The 22,153-nt window shown below is 40.3% G+C and overlaps 1 long non-coding RNA gene and 1 pseudogene across 1 annotated transcript; both read right to left on the bottom strand.

Annotated features, from left to right (window-relative positions):
* Window positions 1-1,710: 1,710 nt before the first annotated feature.
* LOC118379731 (uncharacterized) lies at window positions 1,711-7,328 on the bottom strand (annotated as a pseudogene).
* A 627-nt stretch (window positions 7,329-7,955) lies between these two features.
* LOC127930811 (uncharacterized) lies at window positions 7,956-8,702 on the bottom strand. The gene is made up of 4 exons (XR_008139578.1): window positions 8,507-8,702; window positions 8,353-8,408; window positions 8,195-8,268; window positions 7,956-8,095 (listed from the first exon to the last, which is right to left on the bottom strand). It is a non-coding gene; the product is annotated as an uncharacterized LOC127930811 (long non-coding RNA).
* Between the last annotated feature and the right edge of the window lie 13,451 nt (window positions 8,703-22,153).

The raw sequence follows: 22,153 nt of genomic DNA on the forward strand, positions 1-22,153 counted from the left end.
AACATATTAGCTAGCTAAATAAGGTTAGCAAGATGCTGCTACACTTGACCATGGTATTTGTTCATGTTTAGCAACTCCCAATTAGCGCATTCCTCTAGGACAGGAAATTCCATTGAAAGCGGCATCAACTTCTGGGGATCCTGTCAACTGATCCTATTCAATTTCAAACATCCATGCTGCACAGGCATCTGAACCGTCCTTTAGGTTTAGTGCAATAACTGTTTTAAACAGTCACTTGTGCCTGAATTCAACCCAAAACCAACAACTATTCAATCAGTGTTAAGAGCAGTTGTTTGAAACCAATCGGAAAGGCAAGCCAAGCTTGCCAGCCGCTCTTGATTTCCATTTGACTGACCATCAGTTTGGCACAACACTGAACTCTAGCCAACCAAAAGGATAACATTGAGTAAAATGGTGTAGGTAACGCCAACATTAACCTTTTCACAAGCGAGTTCCAAATATCTTCAACAGTCGCCCCAGTGGGAGTTGATTATATGTGCGAGATGTCAGAATGCACTCACCGTTCCAACATGTGGACATTTAACCCTCCCTGCCTTAAGACCAAGGCACAATACCTGCTAATTTTCTATAGGCTGTTTCAACTTCTAATTTTGCCTCATTCATTCACAAAAGTAGCCCATTTCACTGTTGCAGACCATTTCTATTTGAGAATTTAATGAGCCGGACAAACTTTCCTTCAAAAGAAAGCCCAAGCACTTCCCCAGATCAAGTATACAGTCCTTGCACATTTATTGTCTTCCTTACAAATAACTGTGGACATGCGTGCATTCCTATCAAAGTGCCTTATTTTCTGTGTAAAATGTTGTCGTTTCTACTGTAGAGTACCGTAATTATAATGTACTTAGCGTTTTATTCATGCGTTCTGATTCTTGCCTAGATTGTAATGGACACCTGTGTAAAACACTTTTGAAGGTGGTACTGAATACGAGCTAACATCATACAATGCAGTCAGGTTATCACGTAAGCGTCTGTCAGACTAATGGTGATCTCAACTGGAGTACCCCCATTGTCTTGAATGCACTGAAGTCGTTAGTTGATTTGAACACGGCATCAGAGTGTAAACTATGGTACTTCAGGGTTGCCAGATCAGACACCCTTTCCAGGGGTATATAGCTTAGAGAAACTGTCTTCCCCACCATTTATTGTTGATAAATTCCCAGATCTTAGTAATATTTCCTGCATCGTCCTCTTCACAATACCTTCCCCCAAGGACTTAACCCCAATAATGGATTGTGCTATATCTTGCAACTCTGTTTAGCTTTCGTGCTAAGGTTGTATTTGGGGCGGTGACAACAATTGGCTTTTTGTATAGTTACCTGTAAACTGCTTGTCATGTGTACGCCGTAAAAAGTACAAAGATAATTTGGCCACTTCAGCATGTGACAAAGTTAACACATGGGGTTAATTACAGGGTCTGAGCACAGGCCACAGGAAGGGGGATGTATATTATCTTTAAGTCAAAGGAAGGGTCTTTACATCATATAATCTGGCCGAAAGCAGATGTGGGCGTTACTGGGCTGAACAAGCAGGACGTTAAGATTGGGATATAACTGTATTTGCATTGGGGGGGGATGAACTGAGGATGTATGAATTAATATAAAAGGAAGAGGGAGAGCTCTGGAGGGTGTGGGTCCCGCGGGGCTCTCCGACTTATGATACGGGTGTATTAAAAGTCTATCATTGAATTCAAAGTTCTTGGTCATGTCATGTTTGAATCGATTGGCCACTACAGGAGTCACAGTCCTCGTTGAGGGTGGCCCAGCAGTGGTCAAGCACCAGCGCTACCTTGGGATCAGAGGACGTGGTCAGCGCCACCTCAAAGTGCAGAGGCTGTCTCAGGTACCTCACCACTGGATAGTCCTCCTCCTGGTGGAACGTGTTATACGACGCGTCTGGAACACAGAACAAGACAACCGGGGGTCGTGTTCAGTGGGCACCATCTGAACTTGTCCATTAAGAAATGCTTGTTTATAATATCCTATTGTGCCCCAATGAACACAAGACATTTATAGCCAACACTACCCACCCCCCACCAGACCTTCCAAGATACTTTGAGGCTAGGGGTCAAGTTAAAATTCTGAATTTGTGCACGCTTACCCTGAGCGAGTCTCATTCTGACCATTAGTCGACCCGTCCCAGTCTCGGCAAAAGGCTCGTTGTCACGCGGCCTGGTCAGGAAGGCCAATGTGCGAGTGATGTTGGCCACATAGTAGCAGGAAACCTTTAACCTAAAAAGAGGGATGTAAGCAACTTCAATAGAGGAAACTTCAAGCAGTGGAGTGGACACTTGTAGTAGAGGCACATTTTCCCTGTATACAAAGTAGTGACATGATGACTCCTTGCTGTCCCCAGTCCACCTGACTGTGCTGCTGCTCCAGTTTCAACTGTTCTGCCTTGTTATTATTCGACCATGCTGGTCATTTATGAACATTTGAACATCTTGGCCATGTTCTGTTATAATCTCCACCCGGCACAGTCAGAAGAGGACTGGCCACCCCACATAGCCTGGTTCCTCTCTAGGTTTCTTCCTAGGTTATAGCCTTTCTAGGGAGTTTTTCCTAGCCACTGTGCTTCTACACCTGCATTGCTTGCTGTTTGGGGTTTTAGGCTGGGTTTCTGTACAGCACTTTGAGATATCAGCTGATGTACGAAGGGCTATATAAATAAATTTGATTTGATTTGAGCAATTGGTGAAGAAAAAAAATACCTATGAAAGCTAATAGCTACAATTGTGATGCATAATGCACTTACTGATATTCCTCCTCTGAAGACTTTGTGGCATTCAGCTTCACCTCAAGTTCATCTGGCAAGGAGATTTCATTATCATACAGCATGACATTGTTGATAAACTATGTAGTAGAGGGGAATTGCTTATTACAACCTGCAGAAGCAAACAGTCCGTAAATACACAGTACCCATCACCTGAGGGTAATAGTCATTTTACCTTCCTGATGGTGCCACAGGAGTTCACAGTGAAGTGGAAGTAGGCGAAGTGAGCGTCACTGTAGGTGGGACCACAGGCGGGGTCGCTCAGGGTCAGCTGACTGGGGTTCAGACCAGGAGCAGACTCCACCTTCACCGCCAGCGCAGTCATCGTTCCGTTAGAGAAACACTCTTGGAGGTGGGGGAGCAAAAGACAGGTAGTCATCAGATCTGGGTTCTGTATTTGTTCCACTTATTGAGCTTGAACCAATGGAATATCACCAAAAGTGCAAACCATGCACATCTGGCACTACTATAAGACTCACAGCATTTGCAAGGAACCCAGGTTTGTAACCATGTTAAATGACTATTTATCAGAAGTAATTGTTTGAGAACCAACCAGTCAGCGTTTTGAGGAAGCTGCAAGCCAGGGAAAAGTATTTAATGGTCATGTTGTTGTAAGGATTCAGAGCCACATCCAGTCTGCTCCTGACAGAGGACGAGTGAACGGACTGGGAACCAATGGGAGAGTTCATTAATCCAATATTGTATGCATGTATACAGGGTAAGGAAAGCGAGGCTAGCTGCAGCAATTTAGGTTAACATGTTTTGAGAGAGCGTCGTACCTCAAACACTGCGTCCGGGGAAGAGAAGGGCAACGTGATGGTGAAGTCTGTGTCGCCCGCTGTTAAATACTGTTGAGCAAACTCATGGTTAAGCAGCCGCTTTACAAACAAAACCACAAAAAAGGGCTCTTTGTTCCTGTAGTCCACAGTGATGTGGAAGTTCTCCTGATCACAGTTGCCAGTGACTGAGGGTGGCACTACAAGGACAAACAGGGTTGTGTTCATTAATTAAGCACAAAAAAACAGGAAAGTACTACTTGAACTTGTCCAAGAAGAAACCCTTGTTTAGATTGCAAAATGTTTTGCGACAGTGGGACTGAATAAACATGAACCTGGCAAATCAGGAACAGGACAACTGGGTCCAAATACTCTAAAGCTTAACATTCTTTGTAGAGAGAACGCATAGGAAAACCCTACAGTATGGCTAGTTGGGCTTTCACTGCCAATTTCCTTTCAGGGCAATCATTAATAATAATATAATAATATATGCCATTTAGCAGACGCTTTTATCCAAAGCGACTTACAGTCATGTGTGCATACATTCTACTTATGGGTGGTCCCGGGGATCGAACCCACTACCCTGGCGTTACAAGTGCCATGCTCTACCAACTGAGCTACAGAAGGACCACGAGAGGAAACCATAGTCCAGAGGCATACCAATGTCCAGCAGTACAGCGTCCACAACGGCAGAGTGAGAAAGGAGCGTACTCTGGAAAGATGACCAGGCCGTAGATCAGATGAAGAGTGAAGGTTGCGACACCTTGTTCCGCCCTTCTCTGTATTGAAGTTAAAAGCATTGATCAATTGGTCAGCATTATTTTTGTAACAGAACTCTATTCAACATCAAGTGACAAGTACATATGGGGACTATTAAAACAAACTATATAGTTAAAGTAATGTTGGCCTAATTCCTCTATATCAAATGCATACAACAGCCAAAATAATGGAAACACTTGAGTAAATGAGGGATACAAAGTACATTTGTGCCATTATTTATATTTTGTTGGTGTCCCACTTATTAGGGCATGTACAAATCACTGTGTGTGGCTTTGCATTTAACAGGAACACACCTCCTTAAAGACCACCGGGTCTGAGAAGGGCACCTCCATCCTGAAGGTCTTCAAGGTGTTGTCCGGGGATCTCTGCTCCTGAACATTGAAGCCCCTGGCGTTGCACTCCGCAACAGTTAGCACCATGGTGGGAAAGGTGATGTTCAGCAGCTCCACATCAAGGTTGAAGGTCCCCAACTCAAGCACAAACACTGCCTGCTCAGGAACTGTGTCTAAGGGTGTGTCTGTTCATTGGCAAAAAGGAAAACATTTTGAAATGCGGTACAACTGGAAGTTGAAAATTGACATTTGTTATTGGGTTAGTCCAGGTATTGCCTCCCCGTTTCAGTACATTTTCTTCTGTTTTGTGCCTAATGAACAACCCAGGCATCCCAAATTACCTTAGGCACTATTTAACTAAACCAGACTCACAGCTGAACTTGTGGAGGCCTGGCCATCGGAGGTGTTGTGATAGGGAAGAGGACTTTATAGCTGGTGTCCTCGTGTGCGATCTCCTCGATCCACAGCAACTCAAGCATGGGCTCAATGGTGTAAGTGACAAAGTACTGGTTATCCTGAATATGGCTCTGTAAGGGAGAAGAGTGATGTAATACACAATTGGAGTGCAAAACCAGATAAATGTTCCTTATAAGCCAGAATGTTAAATACAATTATTCTACCGCTTGTCTTTTTGCCACTCGTAATTTAAGACAAAATATATCCAAAGAAAAGTATTGGTTACCAAACTTTAGAGAGCTGGTAGGTGTATGGTTGTCAACTTGCATTTCCGGCAGTGTGCATTTTCAAAGCAACTGACAAGCAAAGTAAACACTTGCACAATATATATCTGGATAAGAGCGTCTGCTAAATGACTTAAATGTAATGTAATGTAAACAGCAGCAGAGTGTTGCTTGCATTCAGTTGACAGTGGCAAAGCTACCGGCTACCTAAAAAGTCAGGTAAACAATCCTTTAGTGTGGATATTTGGTCTCGAATTTCAAGCGGCTAAAGGACAAACTGCAAAGACAAGCGGTAGAGTATGTTTAACTGTAATTGTATGCAAAATTCACACAATTTTGTATATTAACCTGATTAAGCAGACAATTGCTCAATAAGAAACATTTTACACAAGACAGCGTTTCTAGGAGTTCACCCATGAGAGATAGCAAAGGGTTACTGCAAAGCACTGACAACTGCTGTAGTAAAAAGGGCTCTACAAATTAGATTTAGCAAAACAGGAACATTTGACTCATCCAATGCTGACCTTGAAATAGCCGCCAACCGCCCCCACCGGAATTTCAACAATAATATGAGCCTCTGACTAAAACCGAGTAGTTTCTGGCAGCCATTTCCTCAGTGTTCAGCCTCTTAGCGTCAATTCCCATGTACACCTCCAACATGGTGAAGGCATCAGAGGAGAAGAGTGGGTCTATGTGCTTGGGCATGTACCAGGTGATCACTTCTGGAGTAAAGGCAACTGCCCCTGCAGTGAAACAAGAAGCCAAGTGCACATCAAAACAGAACATTTTGCAACTGAAAACAACTGCCATTATTTGGAAAAATTTCACCCCCAAAACATTTTCCCAACATGAAAGTCTTGTCTGGAGCCAATTAAGAACTGGGCTTATAGGATCTTAAATTATTTCACACTCAACCTGGTGTTGGACAAACAGCCGTGGCATCTACTCGAGTAACCAGACACTTCTGCTCAAAGAAGGTTGAGGTTGAGAGCACCCGCATCGGAACCCCAGCTACCTGTTCAGGGGGCAACCACACCAGGGCCGTGTTCAGTAGGGCACAACGTATTAACAATATGTTGCAGAGTTCAGGTAGGGCCACCATTTCCAAATGTTTGCTCTACTGAACATGACCGAGTTTATGGAGGTAGCTTACATTCTGGAGGTGTCTCCTCTGCATTATGAGGGCTTCTTAACACCAGCCGTGTGGGAGTGTTGGCTATTGCATAGCCCTTTCGTTGGACCTCATCCACATTCATGACATTCATGCTAGGACTAAAGACGACTGCTGTCATTTTGTATCCTGAAGCAACAGCCTGTCTCAGGAAATGGAAACATGAATTAAACAAAATTGTCAACAAACGCACATTGTTTAGCACCATCCTGTCATTTTGTAGTGAAATTACAGAAACTGAAACATGGCTACCTCAGCTCCTCTCCAGAAATTGCCACTCCTTGCTTTCGGGCCCCCAGTGGGCTTTTCGGGGATGGTTTGGATGTCTGGAAGAGTCCTTCTGACAGACACCTAGAGAAGAAAGGCCATTATTCCCTATGCATTTTCTCCATCCCATAAAATAGGAAATCAAGGTCCAGTTCTCGATCTGTCCACTCACCTCCTTAAATGCATTGAGAATAGGCCAAAATTCCTCACCTCTAAAGTTCTCCTATGTGCATTTTGAAGAGGCGAGTGGAATTGAGATAGAGTCGAGACCTCTACGTTGTGTCGCAGAAGAAATAAAACACTGGACAGTTGTAGCTCTAGACAGATCATTTATACAGGCAGTACGACAAGCGCGACTGTAAATAAGTCCATTGGGGCATGCTCTGCTCACTTGCCTCCATGTAGTTGCGGTCGCACAGAATCTCTCGGGAGGTCCAGGGGGTGTAGCTACAGGTTTTGCCCACTCTATACACAGGGTCTTCAGTCATGTGGTTTCCTGGCAGCCTGAACTGCATGACCAAGCTGAATATCTTATCATAAAATGAAGGGAGAAGGGAAAAAAGCCTTCATTATATAGCAAAAAACAAAATTCAGGTGACATTCATGCAAGTTAGACTGGCAAAATTGGCTATATGAATGCAGCTGCCACTGTATTGAAGCCACACTACAGGAGTAGAGCTCAATAGTTCACATCACTGCAGTCTGTATCAGAAAGTTGGCTGGCCTTCTGAAAGGCCTCCATAAACTTCTGCTGTACCTTACGTCATCGTTAACTTAGAGGTAAGAGATACCAGACCCAGGGCTGGCTAACGATGGAGATCAGTTTGATATATGCACAGAGTTAAGTAAAACTGCTTCAATGTTTCTGGAGCCGTACGTCTAATAACCTCCATGCGCTAAATTGTATGTATTAGCACCTCTACGGTAACTCAGGCTTATTGAGGACCTTTTTACTGAAGAATGGGTTCTCAATCATTTCATTTTTCCATCTAGTGATGCAAATATTGACTTGTATCTTTGTGTATACAGGGCTCATCTGTAAAAGAGCCTGGTCTCAGCATGACTCCATGTCAAAGTTAAAATTACATTGCTACAGTATGAGTTGCAAATGCAGTGACAATGAAAGGCAAACTGTCCATTTGAAGTACAAGCAAACACTATAGTTTAGGGTTACCATGTTTTGGGAAAAGCAGTTTTGAAAAGAAGCAAAAAACATGGCATTCCCCATGGGGTCAAATTTAATGCTGAATCCACACTGAGTAGCAAGGCCAGGCGTCAGGTTTATGATTTGTGTGTCATCTGGAAGGGATGGAGATGGTGTGAACACAATAGTTGACAAGCAATATCAAGCCATGAATTATGAAAGGAGAGAAAGAGAGTCATAAGAGGCAAACTCACTGAAGACAGCATCAACCTCTTCAAAAAGAGGAGCCACACTCAAACGAATAACGTTACCAAGGCATTCAGGTCATCTGGAATAGGAAAGGTTAGTTACATTTAAATAAAAATATTGTCAAACGCTTAGTGCTTAAATTTGCAAGATGCATAGTGCATACTTATAGGTGTCTGTTGTGCTTGTATGCCCACAGCTGCCATAAATAGGCAAAACAACCTGTAAGGCATTTGACAAATTATTATGATTGATTAAAAAGGAGGAACACAACTCAAATGTTTGCATCACATAACTCTCCTAGGCCTGCTACTACTTACCCTGAGCTAAGGAAAATAATCATTGTAGAACAGATTTTTACATTTACATTTAAGTCATTTAGCAGACGCTCTTATCCAGAGCGACTTACAAATTGATAGATTTCTTCTGATAAAATACACAGCTACAGAACCTGATATTTGACCCAAAGTGTGCAGCCTACAGCCCAGGGGTATGCAACTTTTACCCTATGACAAAGGCTTCCCACACGCAGTCACCTGAACCCCAAAGGGCTGCACATTTTCTTTTTATTCCCCTAGCCCTACAAAGCTGATTCAAATAATCATCCAGCTTTGTTCATCTGAATCAGCTGTGTAGTGTTAGGCTACTGTTCAATTTTAGAAGGGTGCTCCGCCCTCACCGCTCGGCTCAGGTTAATAGAACTCCCTCATTAGCAGCACAACAGCCTTTCACAGATGAAAAGCATAATTACCCAACAGTCTACAATTGTAGCCCAGACAGAGAGAAAGATATTTAAGCACCAGCTGTCAGAGCAGCTCACAGATCACTGCACCTGTACATAGCCCATCTGTAAATAGCCCATCCAACTACCTCATCCCCTTGCTGTATTTATTTATTTATTTTGCTCCTTTTCACCCCAGTATCTCTACTTGCACATCTACCATTCCAGTGTTTAATTGCTATATTGTAATTACTTCGCCACCATGGCCTATTTATTGCCTTACCTCCCTTATCCGTTCCTTATTTGCACACACTGTATATAGACTTTTTCTATTGTATTATTGACTGTATGTTTGTTTATTCCATCTGTAACTCTGTGTTGTTGTATGTGTCGAACTGCTTTATCTTGGCCAGGTTGCAGTTGTAAATGAGAGCTTGTTCTCAACTAGCCTAACTGGTTAAATGAAGGTGAAATAAAAACATACTATGGATATATTTAGTATGCCAAATGTTCCAGGATGTCGTACTAAATTCGCCAAAATATGAGGAATACACGAAGAGGACACTATTTCCGTACTTTAGGGCCAATAATGCAAATCTTCAGGAAATCTACCCAATGTTTGACGTGATTATTCCCGTCATTCTGAGCTTAGCTAAATGGTATAGTCATTGTGCGTTCTCAATAGACATTCGGGTGCTTTTGTAAATTCGCTCTGGCTGTCTACTCTGCTCTGAATTTACAAACAGACAATGTGACAACGCTCTGAATTCATGAGCGCATTCTGGAACTCCTGATTGAATTTAAGAACACACCCGAAGTCGTATAATGTCTAACCAGTCATTTGTTATGCTAGATAGCTAGCGAGAGGTTGCATAGCAACAGCATCAACCTCCGGTAGACAGGTGAAAAGCTAGTACGCGCAATTGAAAGCCTACTGTTAGTTTACAGTATACTAAAATGAACTAATAATATATAGTATTCAGTATATACTCATTAAGTATGTAGTATACAGTATGTTAGTATGGGTATTTGAGCACAGCTCTTGTTTTTCATCAATGCTCATTAAGAAATGCTAGCGGCCATGACTGAAGGCAAACAAGAATTGTCTTGGGGGTGTGGTTTGATGTGGGTGTTTCTTGGATGTGTTTTTACCATTCAATTGCAATAAACAAGTGCAGTAGGGAATACGTAAGGTAAGCCAGCTTTGCTGTAGAATACAACGTTTTGAAGTTGAGGACTTCTCCCGATGAGCATTGATACCAGAGCACGCTCATTTGGGCTACAGTTTGAATCACAACATACCAGATGAGTGCGGAATCTGACTTTGGACATTGAATTATTATTATTTTTTAAATGTTGTGTTCGATCAAAACATTCGGTTTCGGAAGTGAATGTAGTGGTGCGTTTGGTTGGTGGATCTGCACATCTGTAATGAGGTAGGCTGTGCAGGTAGCCCAGATGAGAGTAGGTCTGAGATGGATGAAGGTGAAAGGATCAGTGATGAGTCTACCTACAAGACTGTACACATTTTTTGGTGGAAAATGTTTCCTAAAAGGAGACGAGGGGGGGGATTTGCCACAGATGGGGACATAGATGGAAGGGGAGAATCTAGAAGAACAAACAGGCAGGGAAAAGAGGTACAGGAGAACAAAGTAGTAGTGTTTTTTTTATCTGAGACAACCAGTAAAATGTTACATCTGATAAAGTTGTCAGATGTACAGTGGTTCATACTTTTGAAAGTTTTGAGCTTATGCAGCCACCGTTTGTGGCAGATTGTGGCAAATTGCATCTTGGCTGACACTTAATTAATGTGCCATAGAATCATGCGGAACCACGCAAGATGTGCTGCAGGATGCCGCAACATTTAAGCTTATACTAAGCTTATACGGTTCCAAAAAAGGACCGCAAAAACATACGAAATAGGTTGTTCCGACCTGTAAACGAACAGTATGCTTTCAGTCCGTGTACTAGCTCTTCACTTGTCAACCGGAAGTTGATGATGTTGCTATGCATGTGCGGTCTGTCACCAGATCTCCACCCAATATAACACTTATGGGAGAGTCTGGCACGTACGATCACATGCTTGTTATCACTGACTGGTCCCTGCAGCATACCATTGGAACATGTAAATCTAGTTTAGAAAATATGGCAGCCATGTTTGTCAAGCAAGAACTCCCTAATCCCAGAATGCCGTTCACTGTGCCCATTTCCTGAGGTCTTAACTTAGTTTGGCCACTTCAGCATGTGACAAATCTTTGTACTTGTTACGGCGTACACATGACAAGTAGTTTACTAATCAACTAATCAAAAAGCCAATACAACCTTAGCACGAAAGCTAAACAGAGTTGCAAGATATAGCTCAATCCATTTTGGGAGGTGAAGTCCTTGGGGGAAGGTATTATGGAGAGGATGATGCAGGAAATAATAATAAGATGGGGGATTTATCAACAATAAATGGCGGGGCAGACAGTTTTTCTAAGCTAAATATCCCTGGAAAGGGGGTCTGATCTGGCAACCCTGAGGTACCATAGTTTACACTCTGATGCCGTGTTCAAATCAACTAACGACTTCAGTGCATTCAAGACAATGGGGGTACTCCAGTTGAGATCACCATTAGTCTGACAGACTCGTACGTGATAACCTGACTGCATTGTATGGCGTCAGCATTAGCTCATATTCAGTACCACCTTCAAAAGTGTTTTACACACGTGTCCATTACAATCTAGGCAAGAATCAGAAAGCATGAATAAAACGCTAAGTACATTATACTTACGGTACGCTACAGTAGAAACACACGTTACACAGAAAATAAGGCACTTCGATAGGAATGCACGCATGTCCACAGTTATTTGTAAGGAAGGCAATAAATGTGCAAGGACTGTATACTTGATCTGTATACTCCCCCCCATTCCCCGTCGACCGTTTGTCTCTGCTTCTGCAGGTTTTCGCTCTCAAAAGTACACCTTTTTAATAGAAATATAACTCGATTGGATGTTCTATGTCCATAACAATTTTTAAAACCCTAGCAGGGAACCACTTTTGAGGTCTGGGTAAAACGGAAGACATGTTGATTTTGGGGTGTTGTGTTGTTACCCTTTATAAAGGCAAGTGTGCGCCAGGAAGAGACCTTTGTTTGGTTAAGCGGTGTTGCTGTAGCGTTCATGTGATTGCGGAGTTTGCAAAAAAAATGGCCACTGGATTGATGCAAATAATCATTATATAATTCTGCCAGGCTGGCAAAGGTTACTTTGCGCTCCGCACGCATGCGCACAGAGACTGGGCAGTCCTGTGCAGTTTCTGAAAGTTGCGTGGAAATACGAATCACTGATGCATTTTGTTCATGTCTTATGATTCACTTGGGCAAATGAATGGATTTTCTAAAAAGTTGAAGGGATTGAGTAGATTTCCTCCTTAGTTTAAAGCATTTTTGAATATTGTTGAATTTCGGTTTAATGTCTGTATTTTGTGATTCCGTGTGGGTGCGCTGTATTTTATAGGGCCCTCGTCCATGAAGTTGTCATAAGTATGAACCTAGGATATGCCCACTTTTTCCCCCCTACAAGAGTGAAATATATGGTCTGGAAATGCAAGCAAGGTTTGAGCTTTTCAGTGTGTGTCACAAGGTGGACATTTCTCTGTCCCCCAAAGAGTAAGCGACACGTTGACTTTATATAGTGTACCAAGAGATTGCCTTTCGCTTACGGCCATACCAGCCTGAATACGCGTTTCCGGTGAGGAGAGTGAGACAGGTGCGGTTGATTGAGCTGTGAGTGAGTGTTTGCGCAAGAGTTTTTTTTTGTTGTTATATTTCAACAGTTTTCGAAGTATAATTGTGGTTTTTGTAGTTGAATAAGTTACGTTTGGTTCGTTCTTCCCCCTTGCAGTTTTGCTGCATATTTTTGGTTTATTATGACGGAAAACATGGCAAAGAACAAGGGAATGGACAAGGACAACGGACAAAAGATGGACCTGAAGATGGGTTAAAATATGGCAAAGAACGAACGGTGGTAGTAGAATTGATTGGAGAAGACAGAATAACGACGATGGAATTACTGAAATCAATTAAGGAAGTGTGCGGAGAGGTTGTGGGGTGCAGAATAAAAGGAGACAGGAAATATGAAGTCACGATGCGGGATGCAAAAGGAGAAGAGAGGTTAATGGATGGTTTCATGATGAAGGACACAAAGATATAATGGCGAAAGACGTGATGACAAACGAACTAATAGTCTCGTTTATGAACTTGCCGGTTTATATTGGAGACGGCGCTATAATGGAAAAGCTGCGAAGCTGGGGTGTTGCCACCGTCACGGATATCCGAAGGAGAGTTTGGAACGAGATACTGTAAGGTGAAGTTCACGGAAGTTCACGGCCGTACTCCACGAAGTTCGAGACACAGGAGGGGGGTGAATACTTCAGGGTGATTCATGACAAGCAGGTCAGGGTGTGCCGTCTGTGTATTCAACCTGGGCATATTTTAAAAGACTGCCCTGACTTTAGGTGTTTTAATTGCGGAAACCAGGGACACTATGCCAGAGAATGTGTCGGAGTAAGGGAGAGGGCAGTTTGCGGAGGATGCCGGTTAAGAACAGAGAAGTGCAAGTGGGGAGAGGTTTTGCCGGCGGAGAGAAGTCAAGAGCTAGTCGATGAAGCAGCTGTATCAAAAATGACAGAGAGGAGGACGTGGAAAAGAGCGGAGATGAGGAGAGCGAGAAGGTGGCGAAGCAGAGGGAGGATGAAATCGGGAGCAGCATGGATGCAGAGATGAGAAGAGGGAGCTTTCAGGATGAGGGGGGGAGTGGGCTGGGTGGAGGAACTGGGGACGCACAGGTTGAGTGGAGCCTCCGCCCATGCGGGTGCCTCGGGAGGAGAGGAAGCGGAGGGGAGTGGGACGCTGAGAACGATGGAGGAGTCGGAAATGGAGACAGAAAGCACAACGGACACGGGAAAGAGGTTGAGTTGATTGGGTGGGATGGATTTGGAGTTGATTTCGGATACAGACGACACTGAAAAGGTAGAGAGAATAAGAGGAGGCCTAAGGAAGAGGAAAGCGGGGGATGTGAAAAAGGATGGAAAAGGATAAAAACAAGTCAACAAGTACAGGATAATGAAGGTACATTTTTTTAGTGGTATTTATTTTAATGGTTAATTTTATGTCCCTAAATGTAAATGGTTTAAGGACAATGGAAATTTTTCAAAATATAGTTCAAATGAAGAACGTGGATATCTTGTGTTTACAAGAGACGCATTGGGACAATGATTGTGTATTAAAAGTTTTAAAAATATGGAGGGATTTTATTTTTGTGAATAATGGTAGGGGGGAACTCTAGTGGCGTTGCTATTTTATTGAGGAAGGATGTGGTAGACAAAGTGGTACATATATATGATGATAACAATGGGAGGATTTTAGATTTTGAGTATATGGATAGGATTTTTAGAATTATAAATGTTTATGCTCCGAATAACGAAATAGAGCGCAAGGTTTTATTTATTGAAGTGTGGGAAATTGCATTGTGTTGGGGGATTTTAATGTGAAAATGGACAGATTAGATATGACAAGGGGAGCTATTTTTTTAGAAATGATGCATCTAGGGGGTTTTTAAAAAAGGTGATGTTGGAGAAAAATCTTATTGACATATGGAGAGATGAAAATCCCGATAAACGGGAATTTTCTGGAAGGCAGGTGGTTTTAGGGGAATTAAAACAAACTAGAATAGATCTGGTTTTAGTTAAAGAAGGCGTAAGAGATTTTATGAAAGATATTAAGTATGTTTTTACAACTTTTAGTGACCATGCATATTTAATTTTCTCGGTGGGTTTAGAAAAGGAAGGAACAGGGGGTGGTACGTGGTGTATGAATGATAGTTATTTGGGGGATGAGGATTATTGTAAACAACTTAAATCTTTGATAACATGTGAAATGGAGGATAAGCAGAAAGATAATGATAAGTGTTTGGTGGCACAAGGTTAAGGAAAAAATAAAAGGTTTTAGTATAAGATATGCAAGGAAAAAGAGGGGTAGGATGAAAAGAGAAGAAAATTAGTTGAGAGCTAAATTGGATGAAGAAATGGGGAAGTGTGACAGTGAACCTAATTAGAATATAGAAAAGTTTTTAGAGTTGAAGGCTAAATTGAGTAAATATGACATAGATAAGTGTAAGGGGGCTATTATAAGAAGCAAAGCAAAGACTTTTTTGGAGGGGGAGAAATGCACTTCTTTTTTTCTAGGATTAGAGAAGAGTACTCAAAGGAGAACATATCGTAGACAGATTGAAAATGTAAAGGGTGAAGTAGTAGATGATTATGTAGAGATTTTAGAGACAGTGCAGAATTTTTATAGGGAATTAATTAAGCAAGGGGAGGTGGATGAGGGGTGTGTACGGAGATTTTAGATAGTGTGGAGGTGAAAATTAATGTAGAGGATAAGTTGATGTGTGATGGGACGATTACAGTAAATGAAGTTATAGATGCGATTAAGGATTTACAGGTGAATAAGAGCCCTGGTGTAGATGGGATCATTGCAGAGTTTTATAAAATGTATGGAAGTCTTTTAGCACCTATTTTTATTGGAGGTTTACCACTATATGGAGGAGAATGACTGTGTTTCAGAATCGATGGTGACAGGGATGATAACTATTTTATATAAAAATAAAGGGAGTAAGGTCAAATTGGAAAATTATAGGCCTATTAGTTTATTGAATGTGGATTACAAGATTTTAGCCAAAATGTTAGCGAATAGGATGAAGAATTTTACATTATATTATTGCACCAACACAATTATAGTGTTCCTGGGAGGGACATAGCTGACACAATTAATACAATTAGAGATGTGATACACAAAATGAATGGGGATAAGATGGGGGGTATTGTGTTAAGCATGGATTCAAATAAGGCTTTTGATAGGGTAGAACATGATTTTCTGTTTAGGGTTTTGGAAAGATTTGGCTTTGGTAATAAAATAATAGGGTGGATTAGATTATTATATAGAAATGCAAAAAGTAGGGTGAAATGCAATGGGATTTTAACTGACGCTTTTACTATTGAGAGATCGGTAAGACAGGGATGTCCTTTATCAGCTTTATTGTATGTTTTATCAGTTGAACCTTCAGCGGTTTTTCTTAAGAAGGATCATTTTATTAATTGTGTCCAGACTCCACAGGGGGGTTTTAGTTTGATTCACCAATATGCAGATGACACAACTATAGCAGTTAGAGATGAGGACAGTGTAAAAAGGGTAATAGAATGTTTTAAAATATATGGAAGAGCATCAGGGGCTAAAGTTAGTATGGAAAAGTCTGTTGTAATGTATATTGGGAAGGTTAATGAGGGGAATTTTTCTTTTAAAGAGGTCAAAGATTATAAAAAGAAAAGGAAGCTAGGGATTTGACATGGAGTGGTGTGATAAATAAAGTTAGGAAGGTTGTAAATATGTGGAATGGAAGGTGTCTAAAATGAAAGGGGAATTGTTATTGTTATAAATTCATTATTGATGTCAATTTTTGTTCACGTCATGAGTGTTTTAGACGTGCCAGAATGGGTTTTATCCAAAATGAATACGATTTTAGTTGATTTTTTATGGGATGGGAAGGGGGCGAAAATTGCTTTTAAAACTTTGATTGCAGGTTATGAGGAGGGGGGGTTGAAGTTAGTGGATCTAAAGCTGAGGAGAATAGCGATAAGAGTGAAAATGGTTCGGAAGTATTTATATGGGGAATTAGATTACGGGTGGAAAAAGTTTTTTACCGAGTATTTGCAGGAGGTTGGGAGGATCGGGGATAATGGTTTATTAATGTGTGTAAAACAGGAAATGTTGGGAAACATACCTTTGTTTTTGAGGCTTGGGGGCAGTTTTTACCACACATTTCTTATGATTGTAACATTTTGGAAAATATTTTAAATCAGCCAATATTTTTGAATCCTAAGATCAAGTATAATAATACAATGTTGTTTTGTAAATATTTTATGAGGGCTGGGATGAGACAGATTTGTGTTATTTTATATGAAGTTATTCCAGGGTTTCTTCCTGTACAGGCTATTTATGACAATATTGTTGAGGTGGAGGATGAAATAAGCAAAACTACTGTAGGAAATATGTTTAAGAAAATTGTGGGGTGTATTCCTGAGGAGTGGGAGTTTTTAATAAATACAGAGGTGGTTAAGAGAGCTGGGGGTTTACCGGTTTTATTTTATGAAAGTAATGGAGTGAAAAATGATTTGTCAGGTTTGAAAGTTAAAACAGTATATAGTAAATGTATTTTGCAGGAGATAAAAGTTCCTGCCTCGGAGAAAGTGTGGTCGAAGGTTTTTGTGGATTTGGATGCGAAATCAATATGGAAGAATGTTAATGTAAAATGTAATTCAATAGAATGTGAAGATAATGATTTTAAAGTAAAACATAATAGGGTTTTTACTAATGTGGTTTTACATCAAATCAATAGAGATATTAATAGGGAATGTGACATTTGTCGAATAGGGGTGGAACATTTTATGCACTTTTTCATTGAATGTAGTATAAGAAGGTTTCATGCGTTTTCAAAAGGGTTGTTAGTGAAACATTGGGGGGAGGAGATTTTTAATTGGGTGGAATGGAGGAGATTTTTTCTGTTTGGTATTAATGGGAAAAGTAAAGTTTTGAATTTTAACTTGGTTAATTATGTTTTAAGTCATGTTAGATATGCTGTAAGATTAAGAAGGAATTTGTGTCATTATGAAGGGAAATGTGTGAGTGTGGAGGTATTTTTTAAGAATATTTTGGAGAAAAATATAGAGATAATACATAGATATGGTGGAGGCAACTTTGAAAAACAGTTTGTGTGGGGGAGTACATTTATTGGAATGTTACCAAATGGAAAACTTGTTTTTAATTAGTCATTTGGATTTAGTGAGGGATTTAAATGTCAATTGATTGTATTTTCTTTCTGATTTGGTAAAATAGTGAATTGTTCATCTTTAATTATGATTGAAATGCTGTAAAATTGTCTGCTTTTTTACAATAAAATATATATTTTTTAAATAAGCCCGATCTCGTCCGATCTCGGAAGCTAAGCAGGGTAGGGCCTGGTTAGTACTTGGATGGGAGAATACCATTTTTATTGAACTAAAGGCAGTTTGTTAGTGCTTCCCTGCCATGCCCTGATCAAATCCAATAATGGACAGTGCGTTTCCCTCAATATCTAGGCAGTGCATTCAGCATTTGTGTTTAGGCTAGGAGACTGTCAATGTCTGTAGTCCATTAGGGCCCTGTAAAATCCCTTCATTGTTTTGCCTGATTCCCCCCAAAAAAAAAAAAAAAAAACACAACACCTTTATTTGCCAGGCAAGAGTATATGGTCGGTGAATATATTCAATGAACAGGCTACAATATGGGAATCTCATACGTGGTAATAACTCAAATACATGTGTATATAGGTCTTGCATCCTTGGCACAATGAAAGGTATATTCTACTCTAGGCTTCATTAATGCCATTCAGACTTGAGGTTCATTGATTGGTATGAATATTAGTTCAGAACTACGTTTTAGGGTCCATACCCAGAGCGGCAACAGTTATTTTTAATCCGACTCAAGCAAGTAAATAACTAGCCATGTTACTTCAGCTGCATTGCAAGGCAAGCTTACAATTGTGCAGTCAATGCCTTAGCCAGCTCGATTCTTTACATCCACTGTTGCACAAGACAACTGCCTGGTTTGTTGGTTCTCAGGAGTCCCTGAAAGACGATTTACAAATTCATTCTCCTAACACTAGCTTGTCTGGTAACGTGATAAATAGAGATTTGTAATTTAACTTTGACAACAAAAAAATAAGCCATTTCTCTACATTATCACATCCCTCTCAAATTGTACATTTGCTTGACTCGTTAAGGCAACTTCCATCTGTTTTGTCAGCAATCTTCTTTGAGCGCCACAAGGCAAGGAAGGGTGGCTCGTGTCAAAATTAGTCTTTGGTCATCACAAAGCCTTGGGACCCAAATGCATAATGATTGCGCAAACCAGGCATAGCCTACAGAAAGTGATAATTTTACAACTGAAAGATAATGCAGTAACTCATTATAATGCAGTAACTCATTATAATGCAATAACATGAAATGGTCCCATCATTCATTTGTTATTAAGTACAGCTGTTTTCTTATTTTCCTTAATCTTTGCTCAGCTCCAGAAGGTTTGCATTTGAGAGTGTTTATTATAACAGGTGTGAGGTGGGATAGATGGCCTGCAGTCCTATCCCAAATGGGCAACTTAATCCCTATGTACTTGTGGAGATCTGAGAGGATGTGATTGGTATAAGAAACAAATAAAGTACACAAAGTTGGCTAATACATACTTGCCTCAGAAGGTTACATGTTTTCTGACTTCTTTACCTTGGTGAATGCTGCTTTGGACACAGGTCCCTCTACATCTGTGGAATACTTCCTGTTTACTTCCATATTCTTAGTGTACTTCCTTTTTACTTCCTTTTTCATGGTTAACCAGGTTTCAATGCCATTAGGGGGAGTATTTCTAATTGTCTCTCTCCTCTTGATAAGCTAGTAACTCAGAGCCATTTTATATGTGTTGTGTGGAGGTTTCTTCGGGGCGGGCTGATGGCTCTGCTAGATGACATGTTTGACCAGCAGCTGGCCTGGTACTTTAACCCAGAGTCTCTGGTCACTGAGCTCTCCAGCCTCCTGGAGTACCACTTGGAGAACCTCATGGCCAGCATGTAGTCCTACTGCAGGGACCATACTCCTTTCTCCTTCTCTCTCTCTTTTGAAGGAATTGAGGACTCGAAGTGCTTTGTTGAACCCTGATTTGTTAACACCCATTAATTTAATGTATTCTCTTGTTTTCTCTCTCCACAGGATTCTTTTGTCACTTTGCCACCCAACAGGGATCTAGACACCAATGCACTACAATACTTTGCACTGAATTTGACATTTTTAAATAAAATAAGTTGTAGTTCAAAAACATTTGTTTCCATCTTTTCTTCTATTTGATTTTATGACCATTTCTTCCTAGAGTTATAATGCTAATATTATAATATTACATGAACAATTATGCTTTATTATCTGCATATGGAAATAAAAAAATAAAACATTTAGTTGATTTACAGATACTACGGGCCCACACTTTATATGGTTTTGTACTGTGGTTTGTGATAGTGTACTATTTAAAAACATGTAGGACTACATACACTGAGTGCACAATGCACAATCCCCTCAGAACAGCCTCATTTCGTCTGGGCATGGACTCTACAAGCTGCCCTAAGCGTTCCACAAGGATGCCGGCCCGTGTTGTGTGAAGTTGGCTGGACGTCCTTTGGGTGGTGGACCATTGTTGATACACATGGGAAACAGTTGAGCATGAAAAAAAACAGCAGTGTTGCAGTTCTTGACACACTTTTCCCGGTGCGCCTGGCGCCTACTGTATCCCGTTCAAAGACTGTTAAATCTTCTCTTGCCGAATCACCCTCTGAATGACACACACAATCAATGTCTCAATTCTCTGAAGGTTTTAAAATCTTTCTTTACTCTTTACTCTTTCTTTACTCATATTTTGCAAATTTGACTTCATGCAATGAATATCTGTAATATTTGGTTTACTCCTTCATGACAATTCAAGCAGCAGTGTGTGTAGTGTCGTGGTTTGCACGTTCACTTAAAATGCTAAAGGTCCCTGGTTTGAAACTGCGCAGAAACAGAGGTAATTGACACATGCAAAAGTTATCATAATTGTAATAGAGAAATATTTTTCATAAATGACATATTTGACTTCATGCAATGAATATCTGTCAAATTTGTTTTACTAATTGATTACAATTCAACCGGAAGTTTCTGTAGTGTCGTGGTTTGCACTGTCACTTAAAATGCTAAATGTCTCTGGTTCGAAACTGGGCAGAAACAGAGGTAATTGACACATGCAAAAGTTATCGTATTTGTAATAGAGAAATATTTTTCATAAATGCCATATTTTGCAAATTTGACTTTATGCAATGAATATCTGTCAAATTTGGTTTACTCCTTGACGACAATTCAAGCAGCAGTTTTGGTAGGGTAGTGGCTATCATGTTCGCTTAACAGGTGAAAGGTCCCCGGTTTCAAGCTGGGTGGAAACAGCGCTCATTGACACAAGCAATATTTATTATATTTGCAACAGAGAAATATTTTTGTCATAAATGCCTGAGTTTGAACATTTGAATTCATGCAATGAATATCTGTAAAATTTGGTTTACTCCTTGCTGAATTTTCAAGAAGCAGTTTCTGTAGTGTAGTGGTTATCACATTTGCTTCACACGTGAAAGGTCCCCTGTTCGAAACAGGGCGCAAACTGTGATCATTTATTTATGGAATAATTTATGTATTTGTAAAAGATAATTCTTTTTCATAAATGCCTGACTTGGGAAATTTGACTTTATGCAATGAATATCTGTAATATTTGGTGTACTCCGTGATGACAATTCAAGCAGCAGTTTCTGTAGTGTTGTGGTTTGAACTTTCACTTAAAATGCTAAAGGTCCCTGGTTCGAAACTGGGCAGAAACAACGGTAATTAACACATGCAAAAGTTATCATATTTGTAATAGAGAAATATTTTTCATAAATGACATATTTGACTTCATGCAATGAATATCTGTCAAATTTGTTTTACTAATTGATGACAATTCAAGCTGAAGTTTCTGTAGTGTTGTGGTTTGCACTGTCACTTAAAATGCTAAATGTCCCTGGTTTGAAACTGCGCAGAAACAACGGTAATTAACACATGCCAAAGTTATCGTATTAGTAATCGAGAAATATTTTTCATAAATGCCTTATTTTGGAAATTTGACTTTATGCAATGAATATCTGTAAAATGTGGTTTACTCCTTGATGATAATTCAAGCAGCAGTTTTGGTAGGGTAGTGGTTATCATGTTCGCTTAACAGGCGAAAGGTCCCCGGTTTCAAGCTGGGTGGAAACAGCGCTCATTGACACAAGCAATATTTATTATATTTGCAACAGAGAAATATTTTTGTCATAAATGCCTGACTTTGAACATTTGAATTCATGCAATGAATATCTGTAAAATTTGGTTTACTCCTTGCTGAATTTTCTAGCAGCAGTTTCTGTAGTGTAGTGGTTATCACATTTGCTTCATACGTGAAAGGGCCCCGTTTCGAAACCGGGTGGAAACAGTGATAATTTACTCATGGAATAATTAATGTATTTGTAAAAGAGAATTATTTTTCATAAATACCTTACTTGGGAAATTTGACTTTATGCAATGAATCTGTAATATT

The sequence above is a fragment of the Oncorhynchus keta genome, chromosome 6 (assembly GCF_023373465.1).
Source record: "Oncorhynchus keta strain PuntledgeMale-10-30-2019 chromosome 6, Oket_V2, whole genome shotgun sequence".
NCBI classification, from domain to species: domain Eukaryota; kingdom Metazoa; phylum Chordata; class Actinopteri; order Salmoniformes; family Salmonidae; genus Oncorhynchus; species Oncorhynchus keta.